This window comes from Ambystoma mexicanum, chromosome 1q (assembly GCF_040938575.1).
Source record: "Ambystoma mexicanum isolate Mex_15411 chromosome 1q, UKY_AmexF1_1, whole genome shotgun sequence".
Lineage (NCBI taxonomy): Eukaryota > Metazoa > Chordata > Amphibia > Caudata > Ambystomatidae > Ambystoma > Ambystoma mexicanum.
The window spans coordinates 985,233,931-985,247,250 of NC_090922.1; positions in this window are offsets into that span (position 1 = coordinate 985,233,931).

Below are 13,320 nucleotides of genomic sequence, written 5' to 3' on the forward strand. Positions count from 1 at the left end.
AGGTTTGATGTCTGTGGATTTGAACTCTTGATTATTTTCCCCGTTGAGAGCGATAGATTGAAGAGGTTTAAGCAGCAATCGATGGTGCTCCCTGTATAAGGATGGCTTTATAGATGTCTGGTGGCCACGGGTCCATAGGCAAGTCTGTCTTGTTGCTTTTCTTTTTTTTTAACCGCGCTGAGGAGCTTTTCTCTTAACATTTAGGTGAAGCTGTTTGGTTTGTTCTGTGTTCCTGCAATGTGTAGGGGGTGGTTTACAGTCTGGTTAATTGGTCTAGTTTGAATGATCCGGTGTAAGTTGGAAACGTTATTTTTAAAATTATCTGCAAGATCATTGCATCATTGTTGTGACGGTACTGGTGTGGTGTTGCATCTGGGTGGATTTCTCATCTCATTTACGATTTTGAATAGTTCTTTCTATGTGTTGGTGGCTTTTGTGATCCGGTCGCTGTATTATTTATATTTGGCTTTCTGAGTTTCCTTTATTTAAGCTCTGATTTGTTTCTGAAAGCTTATTCTTTTGTCTTGATCCTAGTTTTTCCTCCATTCTTCTAGTTTCCGTTTTTTTCATTGTAGGTTTGTGGTGCATGAACCAACTTGTGGATAGATGAGTGGATAGACCGGATGAGTGGATAGACCGGATAGACCAGATGAGTGGCTAGAGCGGATGAGTGGCTAGAGTGGATGAGTGGCTAGAGCAGTTGAGTGGCTAGAGCGGATAGAGCGGCTAGAGCGGATGAGCGGCTAGAGCGGCTAGAGCAGATGAGCGGCTAGAGTAGATGAGCGGCTGGAGTGGATAGAACGGATGAGTAGATGAGTGGATGAGTGGATAGAGTGGATAGAACGGATGAGTGGATAGAGCGGATGAGTGGATGAGTGGAGGAGTGGATAGAACAGTTGAGATAGGTAGTTAGAGCGGATAAGTAGATAGGGCGGATAGAACGGATGATTAGATAGAGTGGATGAGCAGATGAGTGGTTAGAGCGGATGAGTAGATAGAGCAGATGAATCGATAAAGCGCATGAGCGGATGAGTGGACAGAGTGGATAAGTGGATAGAACGGAAGAGTGGATGGGTGGATAGAGCGGTTGAGCAGACGAATGGATAGACCGGTTGAGCGGATAAAGTGTACAGAGAGGATGAGTAGATAGAGCGATTGAGTGGATAGAGTGGATAGAATGGATTGAGTGGATAGAACGGAAGACCGACTGAGTGGTTTAGAGCGGTTGAGCGGATAAAATGTACAGAGAGGATGAGTAGATAGAGCGGATAGAGCGGACAGAGCGGATAGAGCGGATGAGTGTATAGAACTGATGAGTGAAGAGATGAATCTATAGAACAGGATAATGCTGCTGAATGCGTGAAAAGCGCGAGTGCCTGAGGATGAGTGCGTAGAGGGGATGAGTGCGTAGAGGGGATGAGTGCGTAGAGGGGGTGAGTGCGCGTAGAGGGGGTGAGTGCGCTTAGAAGGGGTGAGTGCACGTAGAGGGGGTGAGTGCGCGTAGAAGGGGGTGCGTGCGCATAGAGTGGGTGAAGTGCACGTAGGAATTCATACGTGGGGCAGGCAGGTGTCCATGCGTGGGGCAGACAGGAGTACATGCGTGGGGCAGACAGGAGTACATGCGTGGGGCAAACAAGAGTGCATGTGTAGGGCGGACTCAAACACGCGGGGCGTGCTGGAATGCATGAATGCACGGAGCGGACCGGAGTGTATGGAGCTGACTGCGATGCATAGAGTGGATAGGAGTGCATGGAGTGGTTAGGAGTGCATGGAACGGACTGGAGCGCATAGAATTATGTGACGTATATAGTAGGGTTTGGAATGCAGAGAACGTCTGAAAGAGCACATAACCCATCATATCTCACCACCATGCTCACTCTCACCTTTACATCACCACTCAACTAGAACACAGAGATACTATGACACCATTCGGTATAACTGTTCTCATACCAACATTCCGCCGCTCACTCCACATCATTCTAAGTAAACACTGCTGGTTACCCACCCACCAGCCAGGCGTTCTCAGGCCTAACGCAGTCACATCCGGTCTGGATAAATCCTGCCAGAACGAACACATACTCCTGATCTCTCAACCACCACACCTACCGCTAATGAAGCAGCTATTACACGGATACTGCACGCGCTGCACACATACCTGGTGCTCACACGCACCTTTTGACTCTCTCTACTCTCTCTACTGATCTGAACTTCGGTTCCCAAGGGCGTTCAACCTACCAGCGCCTTCAGACCATACCAATGGTATATAAGGCGCTATATAAATGCAAAATAACAATAACTATAACTATTTCTTAAGTGGAAAGGCAGTTGACAATCACGCTTTTTGCGAGGCGGTTCAGCCTCATCATTTGTAGATGCTGTTATACCACCCTTACTTACTTCGTCCCAGAGATTTTGTATAGTTGCATCCATGTCTTGATTGTGCACTTCCTGAAGTTCTTCTATGACTGTGCGTACAAGGACAACAGCAGAGGCCAAGTCAAGATCTGCTTGCTGTAACATATTTGATAGTGTCTCAGTCCTTTTTAATATGTTTTCAAAAAGCACAAGTGCAAGAATAAAGCTGAAGTCAATGAATTGCCGCATGCCATTTGCTTCTATTGCGCTTTCTGTATGTCTCCCTTCTGCCACTAGTGTGAGAGTTTCCAGAGAGGCTTAAGTGTTTGGAGGACAGCTTTACAGGCAGAATATTGGCATATCCACCTTGTATCACTTAAGTGTTTTAACTGTATGACCTGTTTTGACATTTCTGTTTGAACACTTACAAACACAGAGTGAACAACAGTTGTACTGCAAAACACATAAAGCGTCTCCAATTTCACAAAAAAATTAGTTTCTGCATAGACGTTTTTAACCGTGTCAACAATGACTAAATTAAGCCGGTGATTCATACAATGAACATAAAGTGCAGAGGGCACCTCTTTTTGAACCCGTGCTTGCACACCATTAAGCCAACCACTCATCACTGAGGCCCCATCATATCCTTGCCCAACGCATTCATTTTTATCAATATCCAATGATTATAGGACATTAAATATATAGCATGTTACAGATTCTGCTTCAAGGCTATCTGCTTTGTAGAATTTCAGGAATCTTTCATGGACAGAATTATTATGGAAGTATTTCACAACAACAGACAGCTGTTAGGTTTTGCTGAGATCTTTAGTCTCATCAGCAAGAATAGAAAATGGGCTTCCTTTAAGGCTTTCAGCAATGCCCTCTCAAACGAGAGCAGCCATAATTGACAGAAGTTCATTTTCAATGGACGGATGTAAATAGCGTGCATTTTGTGCCCATTAAGTTTCTTTTTTACAATACTGTCTCTTTCAGCAAGTAAATACAATATTTCTCTCACGTTTCCGTGATTGATGTCATCAGAGTTGCAGCGATGCTCCCTTTGGGCAATTTTAGTTTTGCCAGTTAATAGTAAAACTTGAGCAATTGTTTTAATGTAATGCCGATTTTCAGCTATCTCTCTGGTATATGCATCACTGAGCCCTTTCATGATTGATGTATCATCTTTTATATTTCTTTTGAAATCCTCCCATCTCACATAGCCTTCCTTATGGGAAGCAAACTAATCATGCTGCAATATTCCTTTGCCATTTTCCAATGCATTTTTCCAGTTGGTGAAGCCTACACTGATAAAAGTTAAATGTTTAAGTTCTCCATGAAGACATCTGGACATAGAAAAAAGTCGGCATGGAAAACAGTATGCTGCATCCTGGGAAATTGAGTATTCTAGCCATGTGTATACCTGAAACCAATGCGAGCAGAATGATCTAAGGCGTAATCCCAGTTTTGTTTGAGGATATGTTTTTAAGACAGGCTGTCGAGGGCCTACACTAGCACACTGGTTGATATAACTGGGACCTGGTGGTGCCTTTCCCTTGACAGCATCAACAGCCATTACTTCTCTCTGAGGTCGATCAAAGTCAGTGCATATTTTTCCATAAGCAGTGTATTGGTTGGTGGGTGGAGGCATTATGCTTGAACCTTGACCTTGTGATGACCAGGGTTCAACACATTCTGTGGAAGCATCAGCACTCATAGGGTTACTATGTTACACATCTTGTCTTTCAAACACTTGATCCTCCTCCACGGAAGAGTCATTCAGCTCCCTCTTGTCTTGCTGCTGCTCCTTTACTGTATTATCTGTTTGATGCTTCACTGTCGTACGGGAATAATAGGACCGGATATCCATTTCTGGGGTTGTTGTCTCACTATCAAGTAAAATCAATAAAGAGATATGTTTTATTTGTTCAAAGGTAGCCTGCATATGTGGCTCACTCACCGGTAATCACATTTTAAAGCACGAATGATAAACCACCTCCCAGGCTGCTTTTTTTGCCTCCCTCTTAAAATGTATATCCATGTATAGCTCTAGGAGGTTGAGCATGCACGCCAGTCTTTTAAACATTACATCCATCAAGGGTAAGGAAAAAAACTTTGTATTTGGGCAATTCATTCTAAAATGTTCTGCTTAATTTACTCAGATGTGCGTGAAATTAATGATCTATGATATGATATGGCATTTATATCGCACCTATAAACAAGTGTTTCAGTAGCGACAAGGCAAGGGAGGGGAAACAGAGGGGTAATAATAGGTAAAACGTGTAGCCAGCTAGTGGCAAGTGCAGGGATAAGTGCAGACATCAGGTGTCAAGAGCTGGTGGGGACTGATGGGATACAGAAACAGTCCCCAAGTGCAAGGGTTGCCTAGGAGGCAGTGCAGGTGTGCAGCTGGCGGGGAGGGGACCTGGGCCCGAGATCAGAGGGTAGCCAGGTGACCGGTGTAGTTTCAGTCAGGAGATCAGCAGGGTCGAGAGGAGAGACAGCAGAAGCAAAGAGGAAGGGCTTGAGGTGCTTCCGGAATCAGAGATGGTTCTCCTCAAGTTTCAGGGGGGCAGGGAGGCGTTTCCAGAGGGAGGCCTCAGCAGAAGAAAGAGATCTACCACCCACTCGTTGCTTGGAGAAGCGACTGACCCTGAGGGAGTTGGAGGCGGATGAGCAAAGAGCTCGAGAAGGAAGATATTTAGCAAGAGAGAGTTGAAGGTATTCAGGCCCCAGGCCCCAGAATGCTTTGTGGACAATGCATATGGTTTTGAACTTAATCCCCGCCGCCACTGGGAACCAGTGCGGATATTCTGGCTGCTCTGAAGCCAGACTGATGGTCATGGAGACAACCAACAGATTCAGTGTGAAGATTAAGCTGGGAGATAGCCAGCTTTTCCAGAAGTTTGCCCAGGAAAGGAGTGATGGAGATTGGCCGGCAGTTAGCAGGGCAGGAGGGGTCGGCTGAGGGTTTCTTAAGAAGAGGGTCAAAAGGGAGTGTTTCAGAGGGGACGGGAATGCTGTCTAAATTACTTAACAGATCTCTTGACCTATGTAGCACATGTGGTTAGTCCGATAGGTTACTTCAGTAAGCGAGTAGAGAGGTTAGCTGGGTGCTTCCACTACTCACTGGCTACAAGGATTTAGCCGTGTGGACATGCAGTGGGGTTCAGGAGTACTCAGTCCTACTGACGTGCTACCCTAGTGAATGGAAAATGGAGAGGTTAGTTGGGTGCTTCCAATACTCAGTGGCTACAGGGACCTCGCAATGTGGGCATACAGTATGCAAGATGGAGACTCTGTATACCCACAGCCAACATGCATAGGGCGCGGTTGCGGGACCTCTGTGCCACCAACGAGCATCTCTCGCTTATCTGATAACCTTGTGGTAATGTATATTACGGGCAAACAAGTGTCACAAAAACGAAACGTTTTGCGCAACTATATTAACCAAGTTGCAGGTGGCCTTGCCCACTGAGGGCGGGGCCTTCCTGCACATTTCCCATCCTGTGGAAGCTTTTTAAAAGAAAATCCACTCAACTGCTTGAGGCAAAAGCTCACTTTCAAACCCAATTAAACAGCCCGCAAAATTATCCTGCTTTACTTTGAAAACAATATTAATTGAGAATAATGAACTTTTGTATAGCACACACCACTGGCCTGTAAAAAATTATTGGTATTGTAAAAAATGATTGGCATTGTACGTGGCAGCGATGGCATCACTCTTGGAAGGATGGCAGACTGAGTCAGCACTGCAGGCATGCATGCCCATGAAGCAGCCTTCGGACAAACAGCTTTGCACAAAGCAGCCTGCTGCAGGATGACACAGCAACACTCCTGTGAAAGCAGCAAAGCCACACACGGCAGGCGATAACAGTAGTGGGTGCAGTGCCCACCTCACCCAACCATTTCCCTCCGGGCATGACTCCCAGGTCTCCCTGAAGTGGGCAGAGTCTCCCGGACACCAACCACAGTGGTGGCGGACACAGCGAACACAAGGCACCACCATAAATCACCTCGGGTGATTGAATGAGCCCCAAAGCTCTGACACAGAAATGTCACCCGCAAAAGGTAGAGAGGATCGCAAAATGAAACAGGGCACGGTTAAAGTGCGCGCCAACAACCAAAAAAAGCTGCCTGTGCAAAACATAGTGAATGAATAAATGCAAGGCTGGTCTTAGACCAGATTGCACCCCAGGCAGGAAGCATCATTGGCGCCTCCCCAAAAAATTGCAAACAATTTATATTACAAATGTTGCAAATAGGGGCAATCAATAAAGAATTAGCTAGAAATAAAGCCACTCAATGTATAAGCACTCTACTTGTCCCTCACTGAGATCCTGTTAAAAAGGAGCATTGGCAAAAGACAACATTTATGGCTCAGCAAGCATTAACATGTTGTTTGCAGTAGTAACCCATTGAGCTATCATTGCCAAGCAGGATTCAAGCGTGTCACTTGTAGATTGCATAAAAGTATTTTCAGCCGGTGCATTAATTCACGTGCCCATACTCATTGGGGCAGGGGACAGGGCTGGACTGTTAGCAGGAGGAGACATTGTTTCCTCACAGTTTGCTAATGTACCGCAGTAGATTGACTTCTTGAGCTATCTTACCAAAGCTAGATTCTATCCTTTGTCTTGTAGGCTGCCCACACATATTAGCTGGAGCATGCACTGCAGCGGCCCAACTCACCGAATTATCCCAAAAGCAAAGGTTGAATCCGTAGTTTGCAGGTCGTACACAAATCTCAGCAGCCTAACGCACTAAGCCATGACAGCAAAGCAGTATTCAAATCTGTGACTCACAGGTGCACAGAACGAATTTCTACTGCAGTACAATGCAACCTATTGAGCTAACTCACTGAAGCTATTTAAATTGGAGGCATGTACATTTAAATACCGATCCTTGCAGCAGCCTTGCAGCAGCCGCAACAAGCACACAGAATGGCCTCTTGGTGCTGCCAGCCACTCAATGAATGCTTGTGTGTCATTCACAGTTTGATGCTGTAAACAGTTTGTGCAAGACCGAAGTGATCTCTATTTAAATGAAATGGGGCTGCTCAGTGACCACGTACCTTCAATCTGTTTGGGTTGGTGCTGCAGCTTGATGGTCAGTGGTGTGCTGCTGCCTGCTGCTATGCACTGTGCAGTGCAAAAGTGTGTGTGTCCAGTGCAGTGTCCACAGTCAGCCGCCACAGATTCGAATGAGCAACCCCTAGCATAATCATTATCGTCCGCATGTGAGGTCGCTCAGGTCAGGCCTAGCCCTGGCCAGACGGGGATTGGAATTTAGAAACAAATGTTGCTTTTAGAGGATCATAAAACCAAGCATCCGACTGCAATGCAGACCCCATGTGCACAGCTAGCCTAGGCTTTGCCGTGGCAGAGACTGAGGTAATGTATCGCTCACTAGATGATTGGATGTTTCGGACATGTGAGGGAGAGACTCCAACATCCTCTGTGGAGAGGGCAAAGGCATATGTGTACTGCTCCCCTGAACAGAAATGTGTGCATGCGCTTCATCTTTAGAAATGGCAGGAAGATTAGCTGTTGACAATGTACAACCATGCTGCATGATCAAAATGTCATGTATTTCAGGAATGAGAAGGTCGTCTTTCAGCATTGTGCTCTGCAGATTGTACACGTATAACAGGAACAATTCGATATTACACTAAGTGTTAATAGTGTCTAAATTGCTCGTGTGAGACTCCAAGGCAGTACCTATGGCCCGCAGTCACCCCACTAGAGCTCAAAAAGTCACTGAAGTAAAAGAAAAAAAACACACAGGGAAATTCAGCGAAACAGTGTTGTGGTTGCTGTACTCAATTTCCAACAAAGAGAACAGTCAAGGCTCAAAGGGAAATATGCCCCCAGTTACCTCGGCTGTCTGATTTATGAATAAAGCCCCAGATTTTACAATTGGAGGGGTGTAATTGCGGTCAGCAAGCCGTAAAACCGATGATACAACAAAAATATTTCAGACTTCTAACATCTGTTTACTTAATGGCATGCTTGCCGTTTGCAGGTCTCAACTGTAATAGCCGCCGACAGGGTCAGACTGGGACAAGAAATAGGCCAGGACACCCAAAAAAAAGTGGCCCACCACTCGCCTCAGAGAAATGGCCCACCCTCGCGGAAGTGATGTAATTTGACCCCACCCGAAAGTGACATCCTGGGAAGCGATGAAACACAAACTTTCACCCCTTGACAAAACAGGAAGGGGAATCAAATAGCATCGTCCCTAAGTACACTATGAAAAATATACATCTCATACAAGAATGGATCACCATATGTATCATTAATGTCTGTGTGTATAGATCCATATTGTCAAATTACTGTGTATGCAAGCAGACGTCCAAGGCCGAAAGATAAATATGTTATTGTATGGCAGTTACGCCTATGCTCTTTTTTATAGAACAAATATGCATACAATATCACACAACCTGCTTTGGTTCTCATTTATGACCTCAGAAGGATGAAAGGCTGAGATGGCCTTGCTGGGATTCGAACAGGCAACCTGCAGATCACACACACATTGCAGCAGCGAGCGCTCAACCCACTAAGCTATCGTATTGGCTATAGTAAAATGAGCAATTATTCTGTAGTGGATACCATTAAACTGGTAAGTGAGATTTAACAGACTACAGCGATGTCCGCTGTGCATGAACTTCCTGGGACACCTGCCTCTGCTGCCAGATACACAGCTGTTACCTGTAGAAGGATAGGTGTCATATTGTTGTCTATCACACAACAACTGAACTGAAGACACGCATTAGTTCTGCGACACACACACACACACACACACCCTAACCGCGCATACCACTGTGAAATATATAACTGTAAATTACACACCTGCAGTCTCATGCTGGTGCGACAGTGCTCACCGTGCTTATGCAAGTTTCTCCCTGGATAATGTCCTGCCACTCGTCTGCTTGTCATATAGCAGCCTGCTGTCTGTTTCACAACTAATCTCTCACCCAGTGATCTGTAACTCCCATGTGCTGAAAGTCATATATGTACCGTTTAGCCAGAGGCACTAAACTGGCATTTGCAAAGAAGAGGGGGCTTGTTATATCTCCCTAATTCTAAGGCAGGCCCCGGAGGGATAAATAGAAGGAACTAACTCCAAGGCGGCAGTAGCCCCAGCAGAAGCAGCAGCAGCAGTGCTCTCCGCTGCAATGATTGAGAGGATAGTGCGCATTTCAAAGAGTGCCAACAAAACCAAATGCTTCTTCGGTGGAAGTGAAAAAATGCATTTTGTCTTTGTGTATTAACAGGGAAGAGCATCTTATAGTGTATGTTATAGGCAGCCTACGCTTGACATGCAAGGTCTTCCTGCTGCTTGAACTGGAATGCTGAAGTTTGGCAACTTAGATATTCTGGCATGTTTTTTATCTCAGCTCACCCTTCTCCCCAGCCACCTTCAGTATCAGGTCCCTGTAGTGTCCTTTCAATGACGGCTATGGGCAGCATGGCCGGAGCAGGTCTGGGCCCAAAGGTGCAGTGTGCTCTTTCCACAAAAGGAACTAGAGAAGGTTAGGTGCCAGAGTATGGCCACTGGCATACGTTTTTCCAGGAACATCTCAAGTGGCCTTCCAGAGGGCATCACTTTCATTTCTTCATTCTTTTTCAATGAGATCTACCACACTGATGAGCAAAGGATTTACAAGTCTGCTCTGCACTCTGCAGCCATTATGATCACCGTCCTCTAGCACCGCCCCCCCCCCACCCCATCAATGCTTGTTTTTAACAGGAATTAATTGCAGGGAACAGATGAGAGGACACATATTGCTTCAAAATCAGGTGCCTGAACGCAAGGATACAAGATGTGAAAAACTGGTACTGGCTGCCAAAACTAGTCACTCTACATAAGTGGCTGGCATGTTTGGTGAGGCAAAACAGTGATTTAGTCAACACTGTATACAGTATGTGGGGAATCGTCGTGATTTCTAATTATTTCTTGTCAGGATTGCTGCTCTCATATTAGGCTGGATCAATGCAGGTGGTAGGCACATATGAACCTGGTGAGATTACCTTGTGCAGTGCCAGTAATCACTTCCAAAATGCAGAATATATGAAGTAATCACAACTTTTTAGTATTCCTGTTTTGCCTTCCCTTGATTGCTCAACGAGCCATTTCTTTGTGATGCGGTAACCTTATTGATAATTACGGCTTTGCTAATGGTACGCTCATTTTCAAGACGTTTTACTTTCCAAATTGACAGAACACTGTTCCTCTCGTTTACTCACCCTCCATTCACGCATCTTATCCCATGACACATGTACCGGGTTTATCATTTCTGGTGTACGCCCACTTGTACACACATAAACAACAGAAGAGACCTCAGTGTTCTTGAAGTTACTGGATGTATAACGCCTCCACATGACTGCTCTCATTGCATTGCTATCCATACACTCACATGCTCATCAAACAGCGCATGCTGAATATTTCATCTGGCTATTTCGGTCCTTTAATTATTTCTTATACTGTTGCCGCTAAACGTGTGCTGTTAGCCTTATGAAGTAAAATCTTATCTGTTGGGTCGGGTGTTCACAGATTCCGTGATTCCCATGTGCAAATTGAGATGGCGCGCTATCTTTCCGGAAGGCATGCTGGCATGTAAATAGACCCTGCAGCTTTCTGGATGTTGCAAATGTTACTCTGATTAACCATGTGTTATGATCTGAAATGGTTGAATGAAAACCTGAGTTTTGCAATCTCGAGAAATGGCAGTCTGTTACATCAGAGTTTCACAGTTTATTATTGCACATTTAAAGATGGTTTCAGCTGCCCTTGATGAAGCTAATACAGAGTCAATCAAGGCAATCAGTGAGGACACCCATCCTCAAAACATACCATTCGGCAGACTATATGATTACCCTTTACAGGCATGTTCACTACACCTGCAGCTCCTGCTACAGTATAGCTGATTAATATTCCAGCGCTCGGGGGAAAAGGATGGTGTGTCAGAGGAAAAGAAGAAGGAAAAGGGTGATGGGAGATGTGGAAACACTCGGCTGAGGAGTCGGACAGAGGACGGACTAGCGCCAGGAATGAGGAAACGACCTTAGGCAGAAGGAGAGAGTGAAATGTGTGAGAGACAGAGAGAAAGTAAGAGGTGCAAGAGATTGCGAAAAGTCAGTGGACAATTTACAATGTGGCACTGGCAATTGGGACAGAAAGCATTTGTGAGGTAAATCATACCGTACAACTTTACTCCAGCAAGCCAGCTCACACCACCAACATGACCATTCTCCTCCACACGACTTCGCTGCCTGATGCTGCTCTGCACTCTGCTCTGGCTGGCAAAGCGGCTGGTGGAGTCGACGTGGACCGACTGGTGCAGACTGCAAAGTGCACACAAGTTCTTCTTGGCGCGAGAGTGGCACTGTGAGGAACATTCTGGAAATGCTGCTGCTGGCCCTGGGCGTCATGAAATCATGGCGGCAGTGGCGCTGACGGGCAAACTGTTACATTGTAATGTTACAGACAGTCCCACCGGCGCCACCTGCTGCTCTATCCCCCATGGTCCACCGGCTTTCCCCCACAAGCCATACTGAATACAGCAATTGCAAATGATGCAATTGCACAACACCAGCTCATGCACAGTCGGCCCAGACTGTCCTCCAGCCAGGCTCGAGTCGAGTCTCCAGCTCCAGGGAGGCTCCACACAATGCAACTTAGTGCAAGGTGTTGCTGTCTGCTGCAGAGCAGGCCAGCCCAGGCATCCAGCCAGGTAATGGGCTCACAGGCACGGGCCAGGTGGGGCCACATGAGCGCCGCCGCTGCTGCCAGCATGCTGTGCACATCCAGCGACATTTCAGAGACAACAGCAAAAAAAATAATAAAAAAATAAAAATCTTTTTTCAAAACAGGCCCAGGTGTGGCAGCCGAGTCTCAAAGGCCAGTATGCCCACAGTTGCCTCGGCTGTTTATTTTCCGAATGAAAGCACTTTACTAGACGTGTAGAAATAAAGAGTTATGAAGTCATGAGTTATGAAGTCACTTTACAATTCAGCTTACAAAAGGCTGGCTGGCATCTGAGAGCTGAGGTAGGGGAGCACATGGGGGGGCACATGATTTCAGAGGGGGGGGCACTGGCCCCCCGAGCACGCCCCTAGCGACGCCACTGACCCAGAGACAATCAAACTAAAACTCACGAACCAACCGAACCTATGCAGATTGGGGGATTACGGGCCCCTACATCCAAAGCTGAGAGAGAAAGAAGGAAGCAACAATAACTTTGTTTGTATTGTGGCAAGACAGGACATTTTCTTCGGGATTGCCCAATAAAACCTCCCAAGAGAATAGTAGGTGCAACGGATAACAGCATGGATGAAAATGATCAGACCCCAGAAAACTCCAATGCCCGACAAGCGTAGGGGTCCACTTGTCGAGCAAAAAGAAGAAAGTTATTCAGACCTCACACCTGGTCATTCCAGTCCTTGTAGTCCACCACCAGCAACCATCAAGGGTACATGCCTTGGAAGCGTATATTGATAGTGTAGCTGTTGTAAACTATATCGATCAGAATCTGGCCGCACAAATTGGCCTTCCTCTCCAGCAGAAACAACAATCGGAAAACGTCACTGCAGTGGATGGCTCTCAGTTTCATCCGGCCCAGTAACGCAACATACCGATAAAGTTACGCTGATGTGTCAGGACGGTCATCGGGAAGACATTTCCTTCAATCTTATTGGGGCACCTCAGTTCCAAATGGGGAATGCCAAGGCTAGAAACTCACAACCCCAGGATTGACTGGAGAACCCGGGTGCTGACCTTTCCTCAAGAATGCGCCAAGAGTTGCTACCACAAGAGTGTAAAGAGTCCGAAAGTCAAAGTTAAACCCATCCTGGGGCTCTCTGCTATCTTCCCCCCCCGAGTATCTGGACTACCAGGACGTGTTCCAAAAAGAACAAGCAAATACCCGGCCTCCGCACAGGCCTTAAGACTGCCAGATCGACCTGA